We start from the raw sequence: 12,038 nt of genomic DNA on the forward strand, positions 1-12,038 counted from the left end.
GGGTGGGTAGATGTAGTTGATTCTGTTGTCCTTGACCCATGGCATAGTCACGGGGCTCATTCAATAATAGAATTTCATATGTAATTTGTAACTCCTGACAACGAGTCTTAAAAGAGGGTCTTTATTGATTGGTTGATTTCTCTAGATTACATGAAATAGGTCTAGGTCTCTTATTGAATACTTCCTGTTAAGCCAGACAGCAAAGCAGTGAATTATTATATAGCTGTGATTACAACAACATTCTTGTCACGTTGGGGTTAAAATCATATAACACAGCCTTCCTTTACAGCACACTAATAATGATTCCTAATTATAATATAGCCTCGGAAATAGCATCAGGATTGGGCGCTCAGATTAGCTAGCCAATCGATGAAGAGCTCAGGAGCATAAGGAAGCAGATTATTTTAACAATTTCTTAAAAGGACCAATGAACAGCTTTAAAGGCACAGTAACAGTTACCTGCTTCACCAATTTCATATTTCACTGAACAAATGAAAATCATTGTTTATTCTTACATAACATTTGCTAACAGCAGTCAAAAAGCCCAATGGGGAATTAGTGTGCAGTGTAGTTCAGTAACAGTCTCTGAGACTGCTGTCACAGGACACGTTTACACTGAATTGAGTGGACAGCAGTATCTCTTGACATATTCTTCAATATTAACATTCAGTAATGTCAACAACAACAAACAAAAAAAGATCAGGTCAATGCTAAGGTCAGGTCGGCATGCATAACAGCATCGGTAATGACATTATTGCCTTGTAGATGGACCTGGTAAGAAATATAGGACAATGATACCTTCATTAATAAGGAAGACAATATATGTTCCGGGATACGCCTCTAAGGCTTTTGATTGACAGGTCTAGGAGCTAATCGTGTTATCATATCCTTCCTCTTATGTCACAATGGGATTCCGATAGGCAACAGTCGTCTTCGATTTTACCGTTGACTTTACTTCCTTTATAAGCACGGGTCGCGATCCTCGCCCAACCATATTCCTCCCTGTAAAGCAAACCACAAAATACTGTTTTTAGTACCTTCTTTCCAGATTGATTATACAGTAGTAACAGCTTCTCTATGTCGGCTGTTGTTGGTTGAGGAATCAGAATACGTATTTCATGACAGACAATTGTTCGATTGTCAAAAGGCCCATACTAAGTAAGTGTGTGTGTGTGTGTGTGTGTGTGTGTGTTTAACTATATGTAATGGAAATGATCTGATTAAAGGTTTGACTAAATGATTTCACTCAGAAACCTTATAACCTGTTGAAATGTATTTGAAATGAGGCTACAATAATGGGTTAAAAACTATATTCCAATACTGTGTGTGAATAAGACACTGGTACCACTTCAAAATGAGCAGGGCAGAGTTGATAAGACGACCTTGGGAAAGGAACAGGAGAAGATGCCTCCCTAAGTTAGGGAGAGAAACAACGGCCTGGGAACGGCTAGTTGGCAGGAGATTAGAAGACAGGTGGCAAGGTTGATAAGGAATGTATGTGTACTGTGGAAAAATACAGCCGCCCTAAAGCGGGGTGGAGTTCTCTACTGATGTAAGTTTGTGTGTGTGTGTGTGTGTTAATATAAAAGGCTTTGTACATTGTAAGGATTTTCAGAGCTCTCATAAATAAACGTTTTGACCCTTGTGGGCAGGATCTCCGTCTTCTTCATTCAACCAGAATCTTACACCCTCTGGGGGGCGGACTGAGTAGTTTAATTGAAGTTCGGTTTAAGAACATTGACAACTTAAATTCTCGTAACAATATACTGGACCAGAAGTCTCCACAAGAATAGTAAACAAACAAACAAACAAACAAACATGTGACCAACAGGCAGAGTTTGGTAGGTTACTTTCTAAATGTAATCCGTTACAATTACTAGTTACCTGTCCAATTTTTTTTTTTTGTCTAATGTAATCTGATTACATTCAGTTACTTTTAGATTACTTTCCCCTTAACAGGCATTAGAAGAAGACAACAAATCTTTTCATTTCATAAATCAATGTAGAAGTTTACATAACTAGCCATATATATGGATGTTACATTTTACTTTATGGGTTGGTTATGTAGGCTTCTTCTAACACATCGCTTTCTAATGCGTATAATAATAATAATAATAATACGATTAAATTATATCTTTACATTAAAAACTAAAGTCTATCAGAATTCCAATAAAATGTTATACCCCTTGATCTTCAAGAACAGGACGTGTAAATATGGAAGTATAGAGTAGCTAAATTGTTTTACCTGAGCATGACCCCAAAAACTAAGGACTTATTAACCAGCCCTACTCTGTTGTCTATGATTGTGTTGTCATGGAGGACTGATTGGGGCTCATTGATTCCAGTTGAAAAATAAATGCTGCACTCATGGAATGGCTTTGAGCACTACTGAAAAGGGATATTTACACGTGGAAAATCTATACCATATGCTGCATTTGCTACAGGAATATATTGTTTACCTTTTAGTTGGTGACACTTTGATATCTTGATAATATGCAGCCTGTTTAAAGGGCAAATCTGTTTTGGTCAAACGCTGAGGGGATGGGCCTGGAGAAATGTAACCACTCTCAGATTAATAGATAGAGCTATGGATGCAAGGACTGACCATCCATGATATCGACATTATAGTTATAACCATGTTATGGAGGCTATACAGGACTGACCATCCATGATATCATTATAGTTATAACCATGTTATGAGGCTATACAGGACTGACCATCCATGATATCAACATTATAGTTATAACCATGTTATGAGGCTATACAGGACTGACCATCCATGATATCAACATTATAGTTATAACCATGTTATGAGGCTATACAGGACTGACCATCCATGATATCAACATTATAGTTATAATCATGTTATGAGGCTATACAGGACTGACCATCCATGATATCAACATTATAGTTATGACCATGTTATGAGTCTATACAGGACTGACCATCCATGATATCAACATTATAGTTATAACCATGTTATGGAGGCTATACAGGACTGACAGTCCATGATATCAACATTATAGTTATAACCATGTTATGAGTCTATACAGGACTGACCATCCATGATATCAACATTGTAGTTATAACCATGTTATGATGCTATACAGGACTGACCATCCATGATATCAACATTATAGTTATAACCATGTTATGAGTCTATACAGGACTGACCATCCATGATATCAAAATTCGTTTTAACCATGTTATGAGGCTATACAGGACTGACCATATGAGGCTATACAGGACTGACCATCCATGATATCAACATTATAGTTATAACCATGTTATGGAGGCTATACAGGACTGACCATCCATGATATCAACATTATAGTTATAACCATGTTATGAGTCTATACAGGACTGACCATCCATGATAACAAAATTCTTTTTAACCATGTTATGAGGCTATACAGGACTGACCATATGAGGCTATACAGGACTGACCATCTATGATATCAACATTATAGTTATAACCATGTTATGAAGCGATACAGGACTGACCATCCATGATATCAACATTATAGTTATAACCATGTTATGAGGCTATACAGGACTGACCATCCATGATATCAGCATTATAGTTATAACCATGTTATGAGTCTATACAGGATTGACCATCCATGATATCAACATTATAGTTATAACCATGTTATGAGGCTATACAGGACTGACCATCCATGATATCAACATTATAGTTATAACCATGTTATGAGGCTATACAGGACTGACCATCCATGATATCAACATTATAGTTATAACCATGTTATGAGGCTATACAGGACTGACCATCCATGATATCAACATTATAGTTATAACCATGTTATGAGTCTATACAGGACTGACCATCCATGATATCAACATTATAGTTATAACCATGTTATGGAGGCTATACAGGACTGACAGTCCATGATATCAACATTATAGTTATAACCATGTTATGAGTCTATACAGGACTGACCATCCATGATATCAACATTATAGTTATAACCATGTTATGAGTCTATACAGGACTGACCATCCATGATATCAAAATTCGTTTTAACCATGTTATGAGGCAATACAGGACTGACCATATGAGGCTATACAGGACTGACCATCCATGATATCAACATTATAGTTATAACCATGTTATGGAGGCTGTACAGGACTGACCATCCATGATATCAACATTATAGTTTTAACCATGTTATGAAGCGATACAGGACTGACCATCCATGATATCAACATTATAGTTATAACCATGTTATGAGGCTATACAGGACTGACCATCCATGATATCAGCATTATAGTTATAACCATGTTATGAGTCTATACAGGACTGACCATCCACGATATCAACATTATAGTTATAACCATGTTATGAGGCTATACAGGACTGACCATCCATGATATCAGCATTATAGTTATAACCATGTTATGGAGGCTATACAGGACTGACCATCCATGATATCAACATTATAGTTATAACCATGTTATGAGGCTATACAGGACTGACCATCCATGATATCAGCATTATAGTTATAACCATGTTATGAGGCTATACAGGACTGACCATCCATGATATCGACATTATAGTTATAACCATGTTATGAGGCTATACAGGACTGACCATCCATGATATCAGCATTATAGTTATAACCATGTTATGGAGGCTATACAGGACTGACCATCCATGATATCAACATTATAGTTATAACCATGTTATGAGGCTATAGAGTGTTTGTTTACATTTACACTGTTTACAAACATTGGAGGAGAACAAGCTTCTATTTTGGGTTCTGATGGAGTACGACAGTTGAACTAAAGTCATGAGTTACATTCTTCAAGAATTAATGTATATATATATATATATAAACATTATTTTTTTTATTTAACCTTTATTTAACTAGGCAAGTCAGTTAAAAACAAATTCTTATTTACAATGACGGCCTACCCCGGCCACACCATAACCCGGACAACGCTGGACCAATTGTGGTCCGCCCTATGGGACTCCCAATCATGGCCGGTTGTGATACAGCCTGGAATCGAACCAGGGTCTGTAATGACGCCTCTAGCACTGAGATGCAGTGCCTTAGACCGCTGCGCCACTCGATATATGTGTATATATACACTACCGTTCAAAAGTTTGGGGTCACTTAGAAATGTCCTTGTTTTTGAAAGAAAAGCACATTTTTTGTCCATTAAAATAACATCAAATTGATCAGAAATACAGTGTAGACATTGTTAATGTTGTAAATGACTATTGTAGCTGGAAACGGCAGATTATTTCATGGAATATCTACATAGGCGTACAGAGGCCCATTATCAGCAACCATCACTCCTGTGTTCCAATGGCACGTTGTGTTAGCTAATCCAAGTTTATCATTATAAAAGGCTAATTGATCATTAGTTGATCATTAGAAACTGTTGTTCTGATTAAAGCAGCAATAAAACTGGCCTTCTTTAGACTAGCTGAGTATCTGGAGCATCAGCATTTGTGGGTTCGTTTACAGGCTCAAAATGGCCAGAAACAAAGTCCTTTCATCTGAAACTCGTCAGTCTATTCTTGTTCTGAGAAACGAAGGCTATTCCATGCGAGTAATTGCCAAGAAACTGAAGATCTTGTGTACTACTCCCTTCACAGAACAGCGCAAACTGGCTCTAACCAGAATAGAAAGATGAGTGGGAGGCCCTGGTGCACAACTGAACAAGAGGACAAGTACATTAGAGTGTCTAGTTTGAGAAACAGATGCCTCATAAGTCCTCAACTGGCAGCTTCATTAAATAATACCCGCAAAACACCAGTCTCAACGTCAACAGTGAAGATGCGACTCCGGGATGCTGGCCTTCTAGGCAGAGTTCCTCTGTCCAGTATCTGTGTTCTTTTGCCCACCTTAATCTGTTATTTTTATTGGCCAGTCTGAGATATGGCTTTTTCTTTGCAACTCTGCCATTCAAGGGTTTTAATTATTTTTAAATGTTTTTGATCCATCCAACACATTGTGTCATTATAGTGGTCTTTAACTCTCTCAGGTGGAACAAACTTAAACTTCCGCCTTTTGTTCAAACGCTGATTTGAATGTCATTAAGAAAACAGAGAAGTGTCAAAGATTTATTTCCGCAAACATCCTTTCTGAATTTAAAAGTAATCATTTATTTTTCAAAAGTATCTGTAATCTAATTATAATATTTTAGCTGGTAACGTAACGGGTTACGGTTACCGTTTTGTTGTTGTTGTAATCCGTTACTCCCCAACCCTGTCAACTGGTGACATTTTGTTAGTCCACACAAGGTCAAAGGTTAGAATTAGTGTTAGAATTATGTTTAAGAGCTAGAGTTAGTTTTAGGGTTAAGGGTTTAGAGTTAGGGAAAATAGGATTTTGAAAGGGACTGAATTGTCACACAGTAGGTGTGTGTGTATCCTGTGTGTTTTGTGGTTTGTGTGTGTGTGTGTGTGTGTGGAGACGTACTCAGAAGTTTCTCACCACCCAGTGCTCTGTCCCGTCCTCAGTCACCCTCCAGCCTGCTACTGAGATGATGTGGTTAATTAGAGACGGGGCGGAATTCAGCAAACACACCACCGCTACACTCCTCCAGGCCGTCACATGCACACCACAGCTGAGGAGAGGACAATAGTCACAATGTGAGAGAGAGAGAGGCTTATCAAAGAAAAACAACTAAACACGTTACATAAGGAATGTTCTTTTCTGTATTTCACATACCTATTACATATAATAGACAACAGTGGAGGCTCCTCAGAGGAGGAAGGGGAGGACCATCCTCAGGGAATTTCATAAAAATAGTAAAACGTTAAAGTTATCCTTTTTAGATAAAACTATACTAAATATATTTACATGCCACCAAGTAATTGATTAAAACACACTATTCTTTGCAACAGCACTCTGTAGGGTAGCACCATGGTGTAGCCGGAGGACAGCTAGCTTCCATCCTCCTCTGGGTACATTGACTTCAATACAAACCCTAGGAGGCTCATGGGAGGACCATCCTCCTCAGTGAATTTCATAAAAATAAAAAATAAAGTTCTCTTTTTTAGATGAAACTATACTAAATATATTCACATCAACAAATAATTAATTAAAAACACTTTTGCCATGAAGGTCTACAGTAGCCTCAACAGCACCATCGTTTAGCCGGAGGACAGCTAGCTTCCATCCTCCTCTGGGTACATTGACTTCAATACAAAACCTAGGAGGCTCATGGTTCTCACCCCCTTCCATAGACTTACACAGTAATAATGACAACTTCCGGATGACATCCACCAACCTATCAGAGCTCTTGCAGCATGAACTGACATGTTGTCCACCCAATCAAAGGATCAGAGAATGAATCTAGTACTGAAAGCACAAGCTACAGCTAGCTAGCACTGCAGTGTATAAAATGTGGTGAGTAGTTGACTCAAAGAGAGAGAAAGACAATAGTTTAACAGTTTTGAACAAATGACTTTCTTCCTAAATTAAGGAGAGAGAGAGCTAGCTATATATGGTTGTATTTTATTAAACGTTAACTAGTTTAGCCTACTGAAACACCCGGCTCAAACAGAGAGGGATGCTATGTTAGCTAGCTGGCTATGGTTATCCAACACCGGAACTCTTCCAATTCAAGGTAAGCTTTTGGTTTTCTAAATGTATTACCACCGGGCCTGCCGGTGTAGCTGCTTTCAAACTGTACACTACTGCATAATTGTAGCCGGTTAGTTCCAGTAGCTACACTACATGGCCGAAAGTATGTGGACACGTGCTCATTGAACATGACATTCCAAAATCGTGGGCATTAATATGGAGTTGGTTCCCCCCCCCCCCCCTTTGCTGCTATAACAGCCTCCACTCTTCTGGGAAGGCTTTCCACTAGATGTTGGAACATTGCTGCTATAACAGCCTCCACTCTTCTGGGAAGGCTTTCCACTAGATGTTGGAACATTGCTGCGTGGACTTGCTTCCATTCAGCCACAAGAACATTAGTGAGGTCGGGCACTGAAGTTTGGGCGATTAGGCCTGGCTCGCAGTCGGCGTTCCAATTCATCCCAAAGGTGTTCGATGGAGTTGAGGTCAGGGCTCTGTACAGGCCAGTCAAGTTCTTCCACACTGATCTCGACAAACCATTTCTGTATGGACCTCGCTTTGTGCACAGGGGCATCGTCATGCTGAAACAGGAAATGGCCTTCCCCAAACTGTTGCAACAGAGTTGGAAGCACAGAATCATCAAAAATGTCATTGCATGCTGTAGTCATTAAGATTTTCCTTCACTGGAACTAAGGGGCCTGAACCATGAAAAACAGCCCCAGACCATTATTCCTCCTCCACCAAACTTTACAGTTGGCACTATGCATTCGGGCAGGTAGCGTTCTCCTGGTATCCGCCAAACCCAGATTAATCCGTCGGATTGCCAGATGGTGAAGCGTGATTCATCACTCCAGATTTCAATTGCTTTACACCACTCCAGCCAACACTTGGTGTGTGGCTGCTTGGCCATGGAAACTCATTTCATGAAGCTCCCGACGAACAGTTTTTGTGCTGATGTTGCTTCCAGAGGCAGTTTGGAACTCGGTAGTTAATGTTGCAACCGAGGACAGACGATTCTTACGCACTACGCACTTCTGCACTCCGCGGTCCCGTTCTGTTAGCTTGTGTGGCCTACCACTTCACGGCCGAGCCGTTGTTGCTCCTAGACGTTTCCATTTCACAACAACAGCACGTACAGTTGACTGGTGCAGCTCTAGCAGGGCAGAAATTTGACAAACTGACTTGTTGGTAAGGTGGAATCTTATAATGGTGCCATGTTGAAAGTCACTGAGCTCTTCAGTACGGCCATTCTACTGCCAATGTTTGTCTATGGAGATTGCATGGCGGTGTGCTCAGTTTGATACACCTGTCAGCAACTGGCGTTGCTGAAATAGCCACATCTACTAATTTGAAGGAGTGTCCACATACTTTCTTTTCAAAGGGGTGTCCCCAGCACAAGGTGCACCTATGCTGTTTAATCAGCTTCTTGATATGCCACACCTGTTGGGTGAATGGATTATCTTGACAAAGGAAAAATGCTCACTAACAGGGATGGAAACAAATTTGTGCACAAAATGTGAGAGAAAAAAGCTTTTTGTAAGTACAGAACATTTCTGAGATCTTTTATTTCAGCTCATGAAACAGGGGACCAACACTTTACATGTTACATTTATATTTTTGTTCAGCGTATAATAAAAAAATATGGCCACAAATATTCTCTTGCCATGTAACCTAAAACATTATCCTAAAAATAGTTTGTCATGTGTTTTTTGTTGTCTTCTCATTTGTTGTTTATGCAAAATAATTATCTTGTTTTGTCTTCCCAAGTTGACACAACACTGCCTTTTAGATTCCCACATCTCCCTGTGAAATAATTTCATTCATAATTAAATCATTTGACCTGGCAAATATTCTCATACTTATACTACATCATTATTCAATGTGATATGCTGCTTCAATTTATTCACAGTATCAGGTGTTGTGTCTTTGGTTATGCCGGATTAAGTTCATCTGCCCCTTTAAGGGCGGGAGGTTACCGTGGTAACGGGGCCACTCAAGTCCTGTCGTGTGTGTGTGTGTGTGTGTGTGTGTGTGTGTGTGTGTGTGTGTGTGTGTGTGTGTGTGTGTGTGTGTGTGTGTGTGTGTGTGTGTGTGTGTGTGTGTGTGTGTGTGTGTGAGAGATTTGGGATCTGACTAGAGCATCTCTTTGCTATAAGTTGTAGCAGCAGACTCAAACTGAAGTTGAAAAACAACCTAGCTTGTGAACAAAACAATGTAAATAGCCGAGAAACATAAGGAAAAAGTCTCACTTTGTAGACTTTACAGACTTCACATTAGACCAACTGTTATGCCTGTGTGCAGAGCCTCCAAAAATGAATCTATCACCACTTCACTCAGTGAGCTCAGCATATGGAGCTAAATACCTGCCAAAAGGTTGAACGTAGATTTCGTTAGGATCGTTAGAAAATCCATACCTAAATTGTTAGGATCGTAAGAAAAGCCATGCGTGAAACATGAACGTAAACGTGAAATTTTATCTGTGAACATACAAACAACATGCTACGATTATGGACCAACATTTTAGCTTTGAAGAAATATTATGTTTCAATTCTGACTTACAGTAATACCTTTCAGAGTTTTAGAAGTTTCATCTCGCCATCAATAAAAAACGCACACCAAACGGCCTGTGAGGAGTGCTGCACGAACAAACATAGCAACAGTATATAAAATACGGAAGTCAGAGAAACCGGAAAGAGGTTTCCTGCACGTTTTCAAGTTAAAAGTCTCCATTCTCTAATACTCCTCAGTTGACTTTACTTCACATTTAGGTAGCTGATGTAATGGATGTGTTTACCAGCGCAAGTCTAAACATCACTAGCTGTATTATGCCTACAACTATGAAGTTTCAGTCCACTAGGTGTCTCTCTACAGCATAGATATATCTCTGGGTGACGTGGACATCTCTATGACACATTCAGTATTACACCATCCCGTTCTCTGGGCTCTGTCTGCAATCATAACCAGTATTATATACCAGGAATAATGAAACATAGAATAGTAGATGTTTGGTGAATCTATGAGACTTTGCCACTCAACATATTTTTGTATATGATAATTTTGATATTTATTTCAGCACTCAAGGGGTTAATATGAATGTAAAATAATAATGTAAAATAATTTGACATGATTTATATAAATCGGGTCATGAACATATGGACATTGAAATGAACAAGGGAGAGGTTAACCTCTTAGTGATCCCGTTAACGCGCCAATCCCGTTGACGGGATAGATTTGACAACATCCGATGAAATTGCAGAGAGCCAAATTCAAACTACAGAAATATCAATATTCAACATTCACAAAAATATAAGTGTAATACATCAAAATAAAGCTTAACTTCTTCCAGCTGTAATGCATAGAATTCACTGGCTTGTATGCGAAGCAGTAATTGTTTCAAAACATCTCCTGCCATGTTACTGAGGCGTTGTGAAACAGTGTTGTTTGATGGAGCCATTGTCGGTATAGTTTTTTTGGCCTTTTCCCCCCAGCATTGTTCCAGCCGTATCCACGGCAGCAGAAAGAATGAAGTCCTCCACAATAGTATGGGGTTTGCTTGTCCTAGCCACTCAGTAGCTCACCATGTAAGACGCTTCTAGCCCCTTCTTATTAATGGTATCTGTTGCTTTAATACATGTCTTACTACTCGAAAGTCGTCTTAATTCTCGCTCAAAAAACTCCCATGGCTTATTTTTTTCAAATTGCCAAGTTTTGTTTCTAAATGTCTGCGCAAGAGTGAAGGTTTCATCGAGTTGTGAGATAGTATTTTTGCACATATAACACATTTTGGCTGAGGAAAGGCACTACTCCCAATATAAGTGAACCCCAAATCAATGTAGTTCTCATCATGTTTGCGCCTCTTCGATGGTCCAACATCCCTGTCTGTTGTTCGGTGCTTTCCCGGGTAAGGGGGCAGTAGCTCTTCGGCTGCATCAGATTCACCGTCAGTGTCCATGCTAGCTGGGCTAACAACAAATGTAGAATTACTGATGCTAGCATTGGGATGTTTTTGTGGAAGCAGAACAACTTGTGTCGTCGACAGGTGCAGGTGTAGTCCTGATGGTAGTAGCACTAGAGCTGTTATGTGTCTCTATGGACCTTAATAAATGGACTGTTTAAAAAAACAAAAAACAATTGTGCTTACCCCCGACGGCATTGCGCGTACCCCTGTTGGGAACACCTGCTATAGAGGAACCACGGCAGTAATACATATGACGTGAGAGAAGACTAGAGCGAGGGCAAGTAACGGTTCCATGGAAAGCCCCGCTGACGGCTTGTCTGTAGGCATTTATAAGAGAAATGTCAACATGGTCTACAGCCTAATAGCACGAGGTGTTATATGTATAGTGAAGATGCATAAGGTGCATAGGAAGTAACGACAGGAGAATCGTTGAAGATGCACACGGGGGGTAATAAGGGAGATTACCGAGTGTGTTTGGAAATAGTACTAAGTGAATGTGGATGTGAGTGCGTGTCTGA

General features: G+C 39.5%; 1 long non-coding RNA gene across 2 annotated transcripts; it reads right to left on the bottom strand.

Annotated features, from left to right (window-relative positions):
• Positions 1-114: 114 nt before the first annotated feature.
• On the bottom strand, positions 115-10,570 carry LOC106596653 (uncharacterized). Of its 2 annotated transcripts, none has more exons than XR_001326728.3 (3): positions 10,130-10,570; positions 6,453-6,600; positions 115-1,002 (listed from the first exon to the last, which is right to left on the bottom strand). It is a non-coding gene; the product is annotated as an uncharacterized LOC106596653 (long non-coding RNA). The 2 variants fall into 2 exon arrangements; XR_001326729.3 differs by having other exon boundaries at positions 10,122-10,570.
• Between the last annotated feature and the right edge of the window lie 1,468 nt (positions 10,571-12,038).

This window comes from Salmo salar, chromosome 03 (assembly GCF_965601325.2).
Source record: "Salmo salar chromosome 03, fSalSal1, whole genome shotgun sequence".
NCBI classification, from domain to species: domain Eukaryota; kingdom Metazoa; phylum Chordata; class Actinopteri; order Salmoniformes; family Salmonidae; genus Salmo; species Salmo salar.